The following is a 19,490-nucleotide window of genomic DNA, read 5'->3' on the forward strand; positions in this document are numbered from 1 at the left end:
TTCAAGCTGGGTGAAGCCTGTTTATACAAACATTAGTGTGGGGTGGTAGTGGTTAAATAACTTTCACACTACAGTATGTGCTGTCCTACAGCAAAATTTCATTATGCACAACTTTTCTTACTCCAATTTGTGTAATAAAAACACCTCAGGAAATTCCGTAATGCTAAAATCAGTAGCCAAGTCTCCATTCAGATCTCAGACTAGAAATAATCCTGTATCAGCACAATAAAGTTGTTAACAGAAGATCGGTTTAAATTTCTCCTTAAAGCATAGATCTTGGGTTTAATTCCTTCCTCTGCCGTCGGTGCTCCTGCTCCTCCTGCTGTGTGGCTGCTCTTGTGCAGGCAGGTCCCCACTGTGCCCTGGGGTGACCAGTGCCACCACACAGAAGCAGCTTTTAGGTCAGCAGCCACTGGTTACCATTTCCAAGAAGCACAGAGCAGCTTTGTCCCTGGTCCCTCAGCCTGATCCTTCCCAGTGGGAAAGACCCAGAGGCCATTCCCTGTTCTCAGTGCTGCACCCATCAGCCCAGCACCAGCACAAACAGAATGAAAATAAGAAATGGGTATTAAAACCATTTTTTATTAGGCTAGTGGGAAAACACTGAAGCATTAACATTTTATAATTAGTTGTGATGCTGCAAATCTAAAAGATGACAATGATGAACTCTGCACAGAGGGTTTCTCCTCCTTCCCTTTGTAGTGCTCCATGATTCCTCCGCTGCTTAGGTTTGTCTGCTGATTTTCCCATGCTCTTGTTTGGTTAACAGCTACCTCTTGTTAGCTTTGCCCACCCTGCCAAGCCCCCGGCCACGCTGGAGCACCTGGGGTCCCTGTTGTCCTCAGAGAGGCCGTGGAGCTGTGGCACAGCCCTTTGCCCTGCAGCAGGGCAGTGAGCCCACAGCCCTGGCTCATGGTTCGATGCAGGTCATCAAAATGCAGCTCAAATACCGTGTTTTCACAGAGCAAGTCAAACACAACACCCACGTGAGACGGCGGTGATCCAGGATGTAAATGCCATCTCCAGCCCTGGGTGGTAAGGACCACTGAAGGTTCACATCCCTCTCAAGGAGCTGGAGAGGGGGTGGGAGGAGGGGGCTTTCCCTCGCCCCCTCCCCTGACTGCAACAGGCGGCCTTTCCTAACCAGGAGTTGTATAAGGCAGGAGAAACATGACTGAATCATCTTCTTCAGAGTCCCTGCTGGTCTCTGTTCTCATAAATCAAGAAGGTAAATATAGATCAGCCATTGCCTGGGTTTATCAGGGTGTGTTTGAGCAGAAGCCGGGCTGTCGATGCTGTATGTGGGCAGCGAGGACACGCCCTGAGCATTAATCTGGTTTGTCTAATTGATGTGGTTGTTTCTCTTTTACTGACTGGATACATTAATAAATTGTTCATTCACTCCTCCTGGTTTTTTACTGAAATCTCTTTCACTGTACCCAAAATCAAGAAACAAAGCAAACCCCTTCATTTTCCCTTATGCCCTGCATGGAAGAGATGGCACCAGCTCCTGCTTCAGCTCTCGTTTCCAGCTCTGCTCAGTGCTGGTTTCATGAGACTGAAAACATCACCTCACATTAGGTACATCTTTTCATAAAAGCCATTAACTCCTCTGTGGAAAAGCCCAGTGGATTTTTCCATGATATGTAATTTCCAAAAGCCTGTCTTTATAAATGTGCAACGTCAAGGGCCAGGAAAAAAACAATAAATTAAAAAAAAAAAAAAAAAAGGCAGCAGAACGGGTCAATGCAAGCAGCATTTTATTTATGTACATTCCACCTGATTTCCAGAGATACATTGTGTCTACACCTGGCCCACTCCTGAACCAGTTCATCAAAGCATGCACTTTTAGCACTAGATCTCATGGAACCAGACACAAACCCAGTAAGTGATTTACATTCTGGATCGACAGGTTTTTTCCTGTGAAAAACTTGTTTTTTCCTCAGTTTTCCAGTCCTTTCCCTGCACTGTGAGTCTTTTGCATGGTAGCTGGCACATCAATGATGAAAAACACGCTGTCCTAATATCCTCCCCCAGCTCTATAGAAGCTTACTTGAAACCTATTTACTGCTGGGATGCGCATATTAATGTCTTGTCTTATTTGCCTCAACAAACAGAGAGGAGCTATTTTAAGTTAGTAGAAGATACACAAACTATTCAAAGTCCGATCTTTGTTTTCTAGAGAAGCCATCTGGCACGCGTTCCTTCTTTTGCTTTAGTTTTAAAGCTTCTTTGGGGTGCTCCTACGAACAGCACCTCCCCGTGTATCAACAAAAGGTCAATAAAGGATGTTTGCCCAGGTAAAGGGACCTGTGCGAGGGACCTGACACATGGCAAGGCATTGCTCCAAAGCCAGGGCATCGGGCAGCCACAGGGCTGAGATCCCATTAGCAGCTCGTAAGCGAGCCAGGACCCCGATCGCTGATAAGGATATAATGAATGCCAAACTAAAACCTAAAACTATGCTACCGCAGGCTATGATCTTATCAACCTCCCCCGAAAGCTGAGCTGCACCAGCCCCTGCGGGTCTTGAATAGGAGATTTCAACTAATATGCTGCAGGTAATTCAATCCATGCCGCTCTGCTTTTCCAAGCAGCACTCGGCCAAGGCTGCATTACGATATTAAATCCACTGTGACTTCAGAGGTGTATGCTTTGGCTCCTCGTCCTTCAGCTGACATGCAAAATCAGGTTGAACAGACCTGGAATGACCCAGCTAAAATATCTTGGCTGAGCTTCAACTGAGAAGCTGCGTTTAGTCCAAGGAAAATTGCACTATGGTGCACATCTGGATAAGGCTTTTGCCTTCAGTGCTGACCCTTCCCAGCGCTGGCCCTTGGCTTTAGCAGTAAGAAATCATCGGGGAAGAGTACATCAATGGAAATGTCACTGACAACAAACTATCAGATCAATATCGTCCTCTTTTGTTCTGCAGTGCTGTCGGTTTCAGAGCAGATGTGCAGTGCTCTCCTGCTGAACAGCTGATGCTACTGAGCTTCAGACCCTGGGATGTTTATAAACCTTCCCCGTCCCACAAGGCCTGCTCCTGGGACAGCAGCGGTTATTCTGGACACGCAAAAAGCGGCACTTTTGTGAAAAACAAACAACAGACAATAAACCCTCTTATTTGCATGCAAAGCAAATGCACTGACACAAACAGCAGCCTCTCGTCAAACCCTGGGATGGGCAAAGCCCTGTCCATTATTATTAGCAAGATGGATAAATCACACAGCCAGCTATTAAGCTTGGGAAGCATTCAGATATCTTTCTTTTTTCCTTCCTCAGAAAAAAATTTTTGTTTTATTTTTTATCCAAGCAGAAACAGTTCAGTCTCTGGGTCAAATCCAGCAAGCAAATGGTAGAATATTCTGCAGACCACTGATTTAACCTGGCGTTCTCAGCTGTAGTGAGTGACCTTTTGTGTATGAACCCAAAAGAAATACTGTGGGTAACACTGCTGTTACTGAGGACTACACAAACTGCTTCTCCTGTGTGTGGAGAGCCCAGCTGAGACTAAGCTGGACCTGTCACCATAGTGTGTCACACTGGGGACAAGCAGCTCGTGGGTGTTCCCTAGCCCTTGATGCAGCACTGCCCACCCAGAGCCTGGCTCTCCCAGCCATCTAAAACAAGGTACAGGTGATGGGCAACTGAAATGAATTCAAGGTGGGGGCCATGAGAGGCAGCAGGGGAGAACTGTGGAGATCAAGCACAGTCTGGTGTGTGCAGCATCACAGCAGAGCAAGCCAGCCCTCAGTAGCCTCCCAGAACTCCCTTGAACTGTTCAAGGCCAAGCTGGGCCTTGGAGCTACCTGGTCTGGTAGAAGGTGTTCCTGCCCATGGCAGGGGGTTGGAATGACATGGTGTTTAAAGTCTCTTCCAACCCAAACTTCTCCGTGATTCTATGAATAAGCCCTGTGGCAACACGTCTTCCCTGCCCCCTGCTCATTGCAGGTGAACCAGGCTGTGTGTCCCCTTGCCAAAGCCTCGTCCTCAAAGCATTCCCACACCGTTAACAAATTTACAGCACCTGCTCCTATAGCAAATCAAAAATAAGATCTCCAAGCTTTGCATTGGTAAGAGTGAGTTTCTGCCTAAAAGTAGCCCAGCATGGCTCCTGCTAGAACCACAGCTTTACTGAGATGAGTAACCAGCTAAGACAAGCAGTCCTCTCAGTGTCAGAGGCACATCTTTACAGGGCACGTGATGGGTGCCAAACACCAGGACCCACCACACTGAACCACCAGACGAGTCAGTGTCAGCCGGTACAGGCTCCATGTGGCACATCCCATCAAACTCAGCATGGCTGGTAGATTTTGGGGGGCTGAAAGACATCAAGTAAGAGCTGCTTTTCTGGGGAGCATCCAAGTGGATGCCACACTCATGCCTAGAGCAGAGATGTTGTCCTGTGACAACTCCATATCCAGATCCACATCCTGTATATGATCTGCCAACAGATCCATTGAATGTCCCTGCACTGGTACCTTCATTGTGCTGTTACTTTATCTGCTACTCTCAGAACAGACAACTAAGACCAAATCCTGCCACCAGCTTCACCTTATGACTTTATCAAAATCCAGATGAGCTAAACCCACCTGCAGGACAGCAGGAACTGATCGAGTATCCCTTGATTGATCCATAATCATCACAGCATACACCGTGAGGCCTGGATGGACAGGTCCCACTTAAAGGCTACACAGTGGCCCAAAACATTCATATTAAACCATGATATGAAGAAGCTGAGAAGGCAAAAATGGGACTTCTGTCTGGTTTGGTTATTAAAAGCAGGCTTCTCTGAATAAGAAAAAAAATAGTGTGTGGTCCTTTAAATAAGGCAGCAGCCGCCAAACACTGAATCATTTAATCCCCTCTTGCTGGCAGCTGCTTTATCCCAGCCTCCCCCCACACAGGTCTGCAGCCCCTGTCCCAGTGCAGGAAGGGCAGCCCCACTGGGGACTGCAGCTCCCCAGTGTGGGGTGTCCCCACCCCACACAGCCCCCAGCCCCATCACAGAGTTCTTGGTGTGTCTGTGGCCAAGGTTAAGGCTGCTGTCTCAGTGCCGGTAGGAGCTCCCTGCTGGGGATGGTGATGGCACAGCCAAAGGGCATCACTGCTTTTGCACGCACCAGTGACAGCCTCCAGCCAGGGGAGAGGCCACAGCTCGTGATGGAGCTAGGCTTGGACTGTTTGTTTGCGTGGGGATTTCAAAGGGATTTATTTAATGCTCCATCACTCCGTGTGTCTCTGAACAGCAAATGTGTCTGACGGATGCATTATCCATCTTCTCTGCTCAACCTGGCATGGATGATACAGAGCAAGAAAGAAAGGGGCTGGGAGAAATTTTAGCTGGATAACACCAAATGACAAAGCACTCCTGGGGTTTGCTGGGCTGGGATTTTACCCCAGTTTCTGTTTGTGCCCACGTACCACTGAGATTCCCCTCTGATGCAAAGGGAAGCGCCTGATATGGGTTTATGAGAAACATCCCTGTGGATGTTTCCTTTCAACCTGTCCAAGATGCCTCTTAGCAATGCAGAATAACCCCAGAATAATCCTTTCCATTACCTTAAGCATAAATTAGACCCATAGCCAGTTCCACCACAGACAAGTAATTTAAATAATGGAGGGGGGGGCCCTGTGAGTGCTGGGCTCATCCCCTGCCCAGCAGTGTCAGGGCTGCAGTCCCTGTGCATCAGGGTAAGAGCTCATGGGGTCAGGGAGGCCCAGCTCACCACTCCAGGCACTTTCTTTCACCTGCCCAGCTAATTGCACCATCCAGCTGGACTGCCCCACTGAGGTCAGGATCCCATAAAACATTTAGAGACAGTCCCTCACCCAAAGAAATTAGAGCCTGTGCAGCCAGCTCACTCCCTGAGACTGGGCAATACTTCCAATGTCATTTCATATGGGATGCAAAGAACTCCGAAGCTCACCCAGGACTCCTGTTGCAGAGCCAGTAACTCAAGTGAGGTTTTATGAATCTCAAGTCAGAGCTTTAGTGACAGAACTCTTCTTCATCATGCTGGTATTCATTGTGGTACTAGTCATCAGATGAGACAGCAAGATTAATCCTTCTTCTTATCCTCTTACATGGATGCCTCCATCTCTCTGACCCCTATAGGTACTCACTGAGGTTCCAGCTGATGCAAAAGGAAGAAAAAGGGAGGTCAAGCATCCTGGCACAGTTTCTAAAAATACCAGTACCTCTGCAGGACTCCACCTGGTCTCTGCTCAGAGACACTGTCAGCTGAACTTTGCAGTGGTCATCTGGGAGATATTGCTCTTCTGGGAGATGGCTTGTGCTGCTACAGACCAAATCAAAGAGAGAACACTTGTCAGAGCCATGGACACGAGCCGTTGGACATGCAGAGCAAGCAGGTGGAGGAGTAACCAGCTCCCATCACTACATCCCAGTGGCTGCTTTCTATGATGTCCCTGTGCAGCTGGGTGCTTGCAGACAGAAGTGCTTTTCTATGAATTCTATGTCATTCCTGACAGACAGCTGACACTCTCCAACCACCTTCACTAAATGATAGGAGTGTGATGTGCTGTGCATTCAGCCCTGCTCATCTAACAGAGGCTGCTGGAGGGATGGCAGCCAGCACATATGGACATACAAACGGCACAGGAGAGGTGCTGCAGCTTCTCCCTCTTAGCTTCAAATAGGCTTTTTTCTTTGGAAACATAACCCAAATCAGTGCACTTTTGTAAAACCAACAAAAATGTCATGGAGTGACCAAGCACACACACTGGGACCCCAATGTAAATCCAAGGGGAACCCAAGCTGTTTGTCTTGAACATTCCATCAGCCAGCCCCTTCTGTGCCCCAGGGCTGGCTGGGGGCTGCCAGCCACCAACGACCACCAAGCACAGAAACTGTTCTCTACCCAAGACTCAGCCTGTATGTCTCAATGTACAGGGTTTTCCTTTTACCGTAATAGTTTGGGAACCCAAGCTGTTTGTCTTGAACATTCCATTAGTCAGTTTCGATGATGTCAAAACATTTTGAGAAACAGCACTGAGGAAAACTCATCAAACTAATGGAACTGGGGATGATCCCTTCCTCTCTGAAGAGATTTCATGGAGGGAAAGACAGCTGATAAGGTGAGGATGCTGGACGCCCTAGAAGAATCTAAGGGTCAGCAGGCCAAGAGATGTTGACTGTTTACACACAAAGCTGTGTAGACAAAGAGATAACCCAGAAAAGCAGGAACTGTGGTATTTAGACGACATGATTAATTAGTCACAGATGAGACAAGTGTGAGGGGACTATGAGAGGTAAACAAACATTTTCATAAAAGTAAGAAAGAAAGTCAATAGGGCAGCTTTTGCTGGCTTCTTCTCTCTCTGTATTTAGAGTCATAAAAAAAGAAAATTATGTCCCATGAAATTGGAATGGCCAAATTTGATGCTGATAAGAAAAATAGCCAAGACAATGAGATAGCAGCTGGTGGAGACCCCTGCTACAAGGTGTTATTGAGGCCAAAGCCTTGGTCAAATTCAAAATAGGATGAAGTATTTAAACGACCAGTCAGATGGCCACTTGCTACAGAAAAGTGGGCAGAAATTAGTTTGTTCTAGAAATTGGACAGTGCCTGGGGACAGAAGAAATTCTGCTGTAAATGTATCATCGTGTGCTTGGCTGCTGTGGAAAATTATACCTTAATCTGAGGGTGACCTCACTGATGGGACTTGTTGAGAGAGTGACTTGTCCTCATTCAGTTCTTCATCTACGTTTAATCAACCTGAAGAGAACCATTAGAGGGGTAGCTGTAAAAATTCAAGATTGGAAGTTGCAAAACTCATGAGAACAGGGTAAAGATTAATGAGAAAGAGCTTAAGTGATCCTCTGACAAAACATTTGCGACATTTTTTACTCAAGGTGGTGGCAGGTTGTTGTGCATAGCTAACAGCAAGTGCCACTGGATTAAACAGAGGAAACCTTATAAAAAGGGGATCAAGGCTGGGATAAAACAGGATCTGGAAAGCTATTAAACAGCAAAGTCTTCTGGAGCAGGATCTCTGAGCAGTAGAGGGAAGGTGGAAGATGGTGGTGATATCATGGTACTGCACGATGATTTTAAGAGGACACAAAAGTCCCTCTCTGCTGCTACCAACAAAACTGCCTGTGCTCTGGTACACCAGCCCCAATTAATAAATATGAATCAAATTATTCTGAACCCACACACATGGGTAAATCCCCCTAAAACTTCGCCACACTGCCAATCCTTTCAGAAACACACCGGCCCATGCCCTTTACTCACACGCTCGACAAGCACCGAGGAGTTGCATGGGGACACAAAAGGCTGGTGGTGCTGTCAGCTGGAGTTCACCATGGTCTTAAAAGTGAAGCAAAACAAGATGGAATAACAAAGGGACAAGGTTTTCTCTTTTGCACAGATGTAGTCCGAGGGAAGCTCCTGATATCAGCGATCCACAGCTGTATCCAGTGTCCAGGGACTGAGCAAAAGCAGCTGAGGGAAGGCAGTGAATGTGAAGAGAAACAGCAACCAAATGGGAAGCATGGGGACCACAGACAAGGACAGGAGAGCAGCTGCAGCTCTGCATGTTGCTTTCAGGCAATCAAAGAATAAGGAAAAGAATAAAAGCAGGGTTTCAAAAACGCTGGTTGTGAGGAAGGCAATCAGCTGACTGCACTTTGGCTCTGTGCTGTACAATGTGATGTGTGCTGGCCGGAGTGGCAGGAAGGGAACAGAGCATCCTGTCATCCTGTGATGACACCTTCTGCTGGCCAGCAGTAACCTGGGAGATATCTTTTCTATGCCTATTTAGGAAGAGAGGGACTGCAAGGAGACTTCTGTGAGGGAGGGAAGAGACCAAGGTAAAGCTGACTTGGAGAGAGGAAGGAGTCTGGTGAGAAACTGGGAAGATTATGGCACTCATCTGGAAAGACACAGAAGCTGCCACAGAAGTCAAGGCTGGAAAGGAAATCGGAGATGACATGTGGTCTGCTATCCTGGCCAAAGACAGGATCATGGATACAGAATCACAGAATAGTTTGGGTTGGAAGGGACCTTTAAAGGTCATCTAGTCCAACCCCCACCCTGTCCGTGTTTATCTGTGCGATGTCACTGTCTGTGTGTCCCCAGAAGGTCCCTGCCATTGATGCAGCTCCTGTCGGGGCCACTCACGTTAGGCAGACATTGGCTTCTGAACTGAGCTGGTTGAACTGAAGGATCCCATCTTAAATTTTTATCAGCAGACATTTATTTCAGTATTCGGAGAATGAAAAGTTTGTCTCTGCTAGAGACACAGCCCTCGTTGGGAATAGGTCCTGTTAGAAGCTATAGAATGAAGCTGTAACAGAGACTGAAAGCAGATCCTCACCAGGCACCACTGGAGATGAACCCAGTTTGGATTTGATGTTTAAATGGTACAATAGAGATACAGACAGGGAGTGTTTTTAGAACAAACCAAACTGCAGAAATTGAGAAACAAAACTGCAAAAAGAATAATCTTGAACATGAATTCCAGCTATCCTCTAAAGTAGCTATGAGTATAAAATATTAAATATATCCTGCACCTGATACCTAACTCCTCCCATCTGGGCCGTGCAGAGGGCTGGACAGCACAGCATGCTGCAATGCATGAGGCATTATTTTAGTCCGAATTCTGCCTGTTCCCGAATTACAGCATTAGCACCTAAATCTCACAGTGCAGCTCAAGGAGAAAACAAAACCGAGGTTCCCCATGCTCTGTCCCTGGGGCGAGGAAAGCCCTGCGCTGGAGAAGGCAGCCAGGAGTGTTATTTTCAGCGCCCACACAGTTTGGGGGAGGCCACCCGCAGCCCTCAGGACACTTGGGCAGGCAGAGAGGACTCGCTGGGACAGGAGGTGGCCACGGGGGTGGCAGCTCCGTGCAGGGAGGTCTCCCGGGGCTGGCACGGCCCGTGGGTATTGCCGGCGGTCACATGCGGCAGGCGGGGAGGGGAAGCGATGAATAATTGAGGAGCTGCAGCGCCCTCCTCCCTCCCTCCCTCCCTCCTCCTTCCATCCCTCTCTCCCTCCATCCATCCCTCCCCCCTCTCTCCGCCCTGCGTGCGCGGCCGGGAGCCGGGGTCGGCGGTGCCGGCGCAGCCCCCCCGCCCCGCCGGCTGCAGCAGCGCAGCCGCCCCCGCGGGGAGCGCGCCCGCGGCGGCCCCGCAGCACCGCCCGCCCGCTGCCCTCCGCGCCGGCGGTGAGTGCCCGCTCCGCGGGGAGGGGAGGGAACGGGGTGCGGGGGGCGGCTCGGAGCCCCTCGGGGTGCGGGGGACGAGCGGCGAGCCCGGGGAAGCTCTGCCCGGCGCCCCGCCGGGGAGCGCGGCCGCGGCCCCCCCCCCCGCCACGCAGACGGAGCCGGGTTTCTGCCCCGCTCGGCAAAGGGAGCGCGCCGGCTCCTCCGGGCCACGGACCACCGGCCCCGGGGGACCCCAGCCCGCTCCAGCATCCCCTTGCCCCGGCCCGGCGCGGCCCCGTGTTTACGGAGTGTCGGGGCACTCCGCGGCGGGGAGGAGGCGGGGGCGCCGGCGCTGACGGCGTGGGATTGATTGGAAACGGGGGAAAACGGAGTGAAAGGAGGGATACCGGGTGGCTTGAGCGAAGCGACAGCTCTCGCTACAGGTGACCGCACGGAACACGCTGCGGGAAGGTCGGGACGCTGCGGGAGGGGGGCACTGAGGGGAACAGAATCCGAGCAGAGGGGAAACAGCGGGGGAGGCGGGCGCGGGCAGGTGGGACCCGCGGGGCCGGGGAGACCCTCGGGGCCGGTGACCCCCGCGGGGCCGGGGACACCCTCGGGGCCGGGGAGACCCTCGGGGCCGGGGACCCCCGCGGGGCCGGGGACACCCTCGGGGCCGGGGACCCCCGCGGGGCCGGGGACACCCTCGGGGCCGGTGACCCCCGCCGGGGCGGTTCGGGTGTCGGTCGCGCGTGTGGCGGCGGCGGGCGCTGTCCGCGGTGCTGAAGCCCCGACGGGGCGGCCCCAGCCCCGCCGCGACCCCGCACACGGGCCCCGGTTACGGCTCCGTCCTCCCCCCGTCGCCTGCAAAACTCCCTGCGACTTGGAGGCCGGTAATGGAGTTGGCTTCCTCTTTACGTCACCCCGACTCCGTGCTGTTTATTGATTCCGCACGGGTATTTTGGAGCTGCCTGGTACCAGCCGCCTGCCCGCCTCGGCCCCGGCGAGGTGTGCTCCAGCAGCACTGTTGAAACGCCTAATCTCTGCTGTCACAAGTGCTCTGCAGCCCCGGTTTCGTGGCCTATTAAACGATAGTTTATACAGATCGGCTTAGTGCCCTCCTGTCACAGGCTGTGCCGAGAGTGCTCTAACACGGGGCTTCTGAAATCAGCACCGACCCTGGAGACGAGGGGGAAGCCGTGTCTGGCCGACCCCAGAGAAGATCTTTGTCTTAAAAGAACCATGTCTGATTTAATCTAGCGTATTAAGTAATTAATTCTCCCAGTGTCCCTGAGTAGTAGGCAAGTACATTTCAGCATGCCAAGGCATTTGTTTAACTGCCCAAAAACTGTCATGAGACTAAAAGCCTGATTGCTAAAGATATTTACGTTTGTTTGTTTTATTGGTACACATTGCTAAGGCATGTGACTTACCAGAGCTGAAAAACATATTGTAAACAAACAAAAACCCTCAAACAAGCCAAAAACAACACTAGAGAGAAAAGTTACCTCGATTAAACTCAGTATCTGTTCTTAAAATGTGCTGCTCCGTGGGGAATCCCTGTTGTGTGAGAACAGAGAGTTAGGGGGTCTTGCAGAGGTCTAAGGTCTGATTTCCCATTTTCATCTATCAAAGGTGGTAAACTTTTCCAACAAAACAGTTACTGATGAGTAGTAAATAGTGCCAACAAAGAATCTTGGGTCCTCTTGACATAGACTCAAATGTGCAGTACGTATCTGAGAAGACAGCATGGATGCAATAGCTGTGATAAGACAAGTCATTGAACAAGAGCAAGGGAAAAAAAAGGCTTGTTTAGCTGCTCCTCAGTAGGTGGAGATGTAGAAAGGAAATTTACCTCATCCCTTGAAAATAGACTGCTAGAGTACAGCAGACATCAACAAAAATGACAACAAAATTGGAAGTAAGGAAAAAAAAACAAGGAAAGAAAAGCCCTTACAGTGGAGAAATTACAGCACCTGAGAACTCACTTCATTAAAAAGCAAGGTGGGAGGTGATGTGAATCCTTGAATCTAAGAGCCTCTGCAGAAAGAAATTACCAGGCACTGAGTTATTCCTCCGTCTGCCAAAGAGAGGCACAACATGCACTAGTGCTGAGATGCTAAAGCCAAAACATTCCAATTTAAGGGAGGGATCACAGTTTTGAACAGAGGAGTGCTGGTGACCTGATGAAGGAGCCATCAGAAAACCTGCTGGATTCTCCATCTGTTTATGTCAAGATTTGATGTCCTCCCAAAATATGCAACTTAGCCAAAGCAAGTCATTGGGCTCCCTGCAGGAGCAATTGCCTGGAAACTAATGGCCTGAGACTCAGACAGAATTAACTCGGAGGACTTAATGGTACCTTTGATCCTTAATTCCCCAAATAAGGCACAGAGATGTTACAGCTTTACTCCCAGGCGCCCCAGCCACCCCTCTAGATAAGTACAACCTCCCCAGTGGGTGGGATTTTTAACCACATGCCAAGAGCAGAACAAATGACTGACCAACTTGTATCTTGAATCCCCCAGTTCTCCAACTCGTTTCATTAATTGACTCTCCCCAGAAAGAATCTTTGTGCATGTTGCAGTAAAGGGAAGCATTCTCCTCAGGGAATTATTCATGACTCTCAATTCGAGACATAGCTTATCCTTCTCTAATTTTTTTTGGATTATATGAAAATGGTGAAAGTTTATTCTTTGTGTAACTTCAGAGTCTCAGATGGGATCATATCAGAAAGGATTCCAGCCAAAATTATTTCAAAGGATATATTTGTAGGCTGATTTGACACTACTTCCTTATGAAGACAGTCTGTTTTCTCAGTTCTGAAATCACGCACATATAATAAGATTTCTTCCATGTTCCCTTAAAGGCAACAGGAGATTTTCTAGAAAATCCAATGAGAACAGGAAAACCTCCTAATGGCTAAATTAATGGTTTTCCTCTGAAGCCCTGCAACATTCAAGAAAATAAGACAGCAATAACTTACACAAACATAAGCACAATCCTGAGCTCCTCATGAAGCCAAGCAAACAAAGAAGATAACAGACCAGTCTGTAACTGACTTCTTAGCCCCTAAATAATCAAAACTTTGCTTTCAGAGCACCTGAGCTAATAAAATAATCATCATAACATTTAAGCAAAATGTTGTTTGGATTATTAAGACATTTAAAAAATAAGAATGTAAAAAACAAAGGAAATAATTCTTCAGCTGTGTGTGGCAGTGGGATCTGTACGTCACACAAAAACAACATTAGCAGGGGGGCAGCGTTTGTGACTTTCATATTAATTTAAAAAAAATTTAAATCCCCAAATCACTCCCAAATTTGCGCCCTCTACAGTATACGAAGGTTGGGTCTGAGCTTGTCAGTCTGTAAGAGACAGTAGATCTAGGGATGCAAAGTATCCAGAGCCCAGAAATACAGCAGGCATTTTCCAGCTGCTTCCTATGGATATGAAAACCTGGCGAGAGTTTCACCTCAGTCCAGGGTGAGTCTGCTGAACTCATTAAACCACCCACGTGTAAATGGGAGCAGAGTCAGATCCACAGAGATTCCTAAGACATTTTTCATTTACAAGGAATGAGACGTAGCTAAGCTATAGTTGTCAACAGGAAAATGCCAAACTTGAAAGAACTGGAAACAGCAAATTTTCCTTGTATATCAAGAAAAATTCTCTTGAGTTTCCTTGGCTCATTGAATAGCAGTCTTACTTCCAGACTATGCAATCATCTTCAGGGGTCTGGGTGCTCTAGCCAGCATTATGCTGCCACCACAGCCCATCCCTTGCTGTCACCAGGCTGGAACATCTCTAAGAGAAAACTATGTTTCCCACAATAAAACTGTCAGAGTGAAGCGCAGGCACTTATGAAACAAAGCCAGAGAGGTGGAGCCACGCAGCACATGACTATTGTTTCTGTTCCTCTGCACAGTCACCGTATCAATAATTCATTGAAAGCCATGATACCATAAATTAAATCCACCTGGCAGGTGAACAGAAGAAGAGCTTTTGCAGCACATGTACTTCCAGCACCACATCCTAATTCTGAGGGGGCAGAGGTACAGGATCCAAGTGGCTTGCTGCCTACAGGGAAATGGGTTTCTGTTTCCATGCTACAACTGTCTATGGGTGTATCTGTGTCAAAACCTCAGTAAACATCTATGAAACCACACGTGTGGGCTTAGGGCTGCCCCTCTCAGCAGCCATGGGCTCTTGTTTGTGGGTGACCATGACCTCAGTTAGTGGTTTGGTCCGTTCCTCCTGCACATCCTCAGCTCCCTGAGTGTGTGCTGAGCCTTCCTCAATGAAGTGTTTTAAAGCTAAGGGTGGATACACCCCTTTGTGCATCACTTGCACACCTGGGCGCATTCCACCCACAGCAGCACAATTAAAACTTAGCTTTAAACCTGTGCCTGAGCGCCATTGATCCAGGTCTTAATGATGGACCTGTTGAGTTGTGCTAGATGAGCCACTGCCCCGTGGTGCTCAGCAATGGCTCCGGGTAGGATTTGGGCTAGTAGTGAAGGGAGCATCTGCCTCTCCTGGCTATCCTTCACTCTCAGGGAACAGGCAGGAAGCTTTGGGCACAGGTCTCGTGCTGCTGCAGCCCCGAAGAAATGTGCTCAGGAAGCATCTGGATACTCCAGAGCCTTGTCTAAGACACCTGGGCAACAGCAGGTGTGTTCCACTCATTAAACAACCGTCTGGGAAGCAACAGGGACCAGGAGATGTGCAATTAATAACCGGGGTCACCAGCTCTGCTCGAAGTAAATTAAGACAGAAAGAAGCAATATGTCAAGTTCCTTTGGCTGAGAGCTCTGGCACAAACAGGAATCACAGCAATAATATTTCAGCAGCTCTCCTCTCACTTGTGTGCGGGCACACCAGTGGAATTATGCTTGCCAGGCAGGGCAGCACACCATGGGGAGACTCTACTGACTGTAACTGGGAGACAAAATGTTCTGTCTCAGGGAAGGAGGGTGGGTTTTGGGGCTCACTGCTAAGGGAGGCTAAGGGCAAGGATGCAATTAGCTACTTTAAGTTAAGGTAATCAGGTTGGCTCACACTGATTCTCTTGCTACATAAGGACATCTCCGGGCAGTGCGTGTGCATAGCTCAGGAATATTATAATGCTCCTTTATGCTATTATCACTTCTAGGAACACATAATTCTTCATTTAATTCTGCTTCTCTAGTACCATACTAGAGACTGATTTAGTGTTAGATGTGAGTTTGTAACTCACTGAGAAACATCAAAAAGTCTTCCTGCTACAGCGCCAGGTATTACTCACTCCACACATCACTTAGGTGTTGCAGTGCCTTTGCCTGACTGATGATGATAAACAACTAAACACATGAATTCTATTTTAAATCACCATCTTTGATCCACTTGTGATCACATTAGTCATATAATCAGTTGTGCTGAAATGCAGCAGAATTACTCATGTAAGGCAAGGGGGTTTTGTCCTAGTGAATGAGAAGAATAAGCAACGAAATGTAATAAAATCAGCAGGAGCTGCTATTTACTTCCTTGGAAGTGCATTGAACCTACCTCAGGCTTTTGTTGAGGAATTTAGAGGCACAGGTTACAACCAGCCAAATTCTTCCCCAGCTCGAGGCTCCTATTTGCATATGCAAAAAGCTCCCATTGATTTGCATATGCTACTACTGCTGCTACTGGAACCTTTAGTAGGCTTGGGATCGAAGAATGCGTTTTTCCAGCTTCTTCTGAGGAAAGCAGTTGTTTGAGAACCACTCCTGCATTAATTAGCTGATAGCCAAAATAGTGGAAGCAGGGAAGTGAGGCATAATCAATTACATTTGTATAACTGCTGATGGAACACGATAAGTAATTAATGAGACCATGTGCACATACAAAAGATAAATGCATTTGAAACTCAGCAAGAGCTGAGTGGTGTTTGTAAGCTTGATGTGCTTACTGTGTAAAAGGCCAGTTTGGACTCCTACTGAATTATTACAGAAAGGTAGAAAGACTGCTGATGAGTGAGAGTCAGCACTGAGAGGGAAAAGCCCAGCAGTTTCTTGGTGGGGAATAAAGGAATCTCTGTAAAACCAGCAATCTTCAAAATAAAACTAGAGGTTTAAAAATACTGGATTTTCAGGTCCTGTATTTGATATTCAGGGGAATTTTTTCCTGGTTTGGATGACGAAGCCGAAATGTTAAATCAGCTCTTTACTGAAGGATTTGTGTTTTCGTCACTGAGTTCAAAATGCTACCCAGAAATGAAATAAGTTGTCATAATGATGTATCAGCCAGACTCTCACAAGAGTAAAAATCCATTTTGTTTAGAGAGCCTCACACATTAATAAATAACCCATTCTGTGAATTATGTCAAATGAAAAAAGCTCTCTTGTCTGGCCTGCAGCAAACCATAACGACTTTCATTCTGTGGTGTAAAAGTATGGATCCACTGAGGAAAGAAGAAGAAAACACAGCCCAGTAATTACAGAGATTTCCTCCTGTGTGTTGTTAAAGCACAGACAGTTTTTAAAGGAGCATAATTCTAGAAGAAACCCTCTGATAGCCCAGGTCTACAGTTTCAGTGATACAAAGGCAGCCCTTGTCCACTCTAACAGTGAGATTTGGTACAGAAAATGTGTTATCTCATCAAAGTGGTAATTACTGAAAGTACAGCCTACTACCCAAAACCAGGGAAAAGCTCAGAGTCACAAACCCAAGGCTGCAACCATCCCGCTGATGCTGCTGGCAGTCGTGCTGTTAGAGGAATCTCTGCCCAGCATTGCAAATGGGCAATTCCCGAAAAATCAGACGATGCTTCTCCTCTTGTGACAGCTCAGTGTCTGGAACCGCTGCTCCCAAAAACCAAGGTTGCAGAAGGATGTGCCTGCATATTTGCAAGGTCAGGTTGGATGGAGCCTTGGGCAATCTGGTCTAGTGGAAAGTGTTCCTGCACATGGCAGGTTGGGTTGGAATGAGATGATCTTTAGGATTCTGTCCAACCCAAACCATTCTATGAATCTGTGATTCTTTGTGTGAGACAAATCTGCATTCCTGGGCACCCCTCCCACAGTGTTTAAAATGCCCAAACTTCAGTGGTCAGTACACTGGTCCTTGAAAGCCTGAGCACCCAGACCTGTGAACCCCAACTGCCTTCAGGAGCTTCATGTGTTCGACATCACTGCAGTTTGTGACTGCAGAAGGGTGGGGGAGGCTGTACTCGAAGAATTGGTATCGATATCTGCACTTGGAATGCAAAATCACACAGCACCACAAATGAGCATTTGAAAGTGCACAGAGCCTCCAGGGTCCCTGTGCAGATGAGCACATGCAGGTACAAAACCGATATTGACTTCAACATGGCACATCTAGGGGAGCATTAATCATTTTTAGCATGCTTTCTCATCTGCTTCTGTAGAAAACCCAGATAAATTAACCACCACACACTTCTCTAAGGCAGTGAATTTCTCCATTTTACTGGTGGAGGAACAAATTTTACTGATTTCATGTGGTTTCAGTACTCTCCTGGAGGGAGCCTGTCAGAACAGCTCCAAGATGCTCCTGGTTCCCCACCCCCTGCTCTGCTCACCCATTTATTGATTTGCCATGTCCCTGCATTTTTGCAGTTTTTAAGGGTTTTCCTTTCCCACCTCAAGACAACAGTGACAAGCTAGACCTTTTTGCAAATGTGCAAACTGATTATACCTCTTTCTCTGTAGTTCTCTCATTTTTTTATTTGTGTTTTTCTTCTGGTGGTTAAATAGCTTTGTTGCAAACCCAAATGGAGCACTTCATGCATATTGCATTATTTACAGCTCGGCACGCACAGACTCTTGTATCTGTCACACCCTGCATCCATTCGTACACCATTCTGCACCAGGGGAATGATTGGTACCCACGAAAAAGGGCAGAAAACAAGTGGAAAACCAAAATTCCTGACACTGGACTGGGGCAGGTGGATTCACCAAGGGAAATGTTGTGCCTGCAAGGATGTGTGTGAGCATCTCCAAAAGGAACATTTCAGCTTCCATCCCATTCAGGCTGTAAGAGCTGTAGGTGCTACCTCCACATGCATCCAGCTCCTAGGAAGGAGGAAAATACTGCTTCTTTCAGTCCCAGAGCTGTTTCTGACTAGCCTGATGCTTCAGGGGATCCCATGGGACCCTGGACCAGCTGCTTGTGAAGTTGGCATGTAATTAATCCTGGTAAAGTTTAGAACAGCTCAGTATCAAGGGATCTGCTGGCCTTCCCTGTGACAGGCTCTAATTTCACCTCTGAATGCACCACTTCATCTCCCACCTTGTCCAGGCAGGGAGATGAGCCTGCAGCCACCAAAACCTCCTCATTGCTCACCTGCATGGGCACAGATCACTGCTCAAATATTGATTTGCTATTTACTTAGGAAAAGGGAACCACCAGCTGCAAGACAGAAAGATGCTTTAACATCACTCCCATCCTTCCCTCTGCCTTTTCCCTGATTTTCCAGGCAGTCCAGTCTGTCCCCAGCAAGGACAGGAGTTAAACCATCACATTGTATCCTCCCTGAAGGCTGGAAAGAGGAGGAAAGGGTGATCCCTATGTACTTGCTAATTGTATCACTGGATCACACATTTATGATCTCTTAACTCTTGCACTAGAGACTAGAGTGCAAAGTCTAGGAATTCCTGGGGGCTGCCTCTGGGTGCATGGCACCCTTGCCTTATGTCTTTGGTCAAATGAAACATTTCCTCTTTTATTTTGCTTATTTGTCAAAAGAAGATAATGCTGTTTAGCCATCTTGCATCAGTGCTAACACTGATGGAAGTACCATAGAAAAGTGCTGTCCAACCTCTCCACTTCCGTTTTGCCATGAAGACACAACAAAATATCCCATTTTTCCAGCTGAGGCACAGAGAAAGCTGGTCTTAAACCTGAAGTATTATCAGTGGTTTAATTTAGCGACGACTCTAGTTTAAATTAACCCCAGCTCCGCTTGAACTGCTCAAGCAGAGGCAAAAATGGAAAGATCAAAAATGAGAAAAGCCCAAAATTACCAGCAAAGGCACAAGGCCAGATTGCTGGAGCTGGACCCACGTGAGCAGTGCCGGGATCGGCAGGGACCAGCCCTCTCTCTCGGCTCTGTGCCTGGCTTTTAAATCGCTTTAAGGACGGCTGATGATGGAGACAGAGCCAGTTTTTACAGTGGCAGCCCAGCTGGGGATCAACACTGTAAAAACAAGCACGTAAAGCTCCAAATCAAATCGCAGTCGTAATGAAAACATCTCGGCGGCGAGCAGCCCCGGCAGAAGGCATCCCTCGGCTCGGAGCTGCTGCCCGGCTCCCGCATCCCCCGCTGACGT

The 19,490-nt window shown here is 48.0% G+C and overlaps 1 protein-coding gene across 1 annotated transcript in view; it reads left to right on the plus strand.

Annotated features, from left to right (window-relative positions):
- Positions 1 to 10,149: 10,149 nt before the first annotated feature.
- The window catches only part of SLC7A14 (solute carrier family 7 member 14), a 30,792-nt gene continuing 21,451 nt past the window's right edge, over positions 10,150 to 19,490 (plus strand). Inside the window, exon 1 of the mRNA XM_032119536.1 lies at positions 10,150 to 10,197. The gene's annotated coding sequence lies outside the window, so the exon portion shown is untranslated. The remainder of the gene's footprint in view (positions 10,198 to 19,490) is intronic.

The sequence above is a fragment of the Corvus moneduloides genome, chromosome 10 (genome assembly GCF_009650955.1).
Source record: "Corvus moneduloides isolate bCorMon1 chromosome 10, bCorMon1.pri, whole genome shotgun sequence".
NCBI classification, from domain to species: Eukaryota; Metazoa; Chordata; class Aves; order Passeriformes; family Corvidae; genus Corvus; species Corvus moneduloides.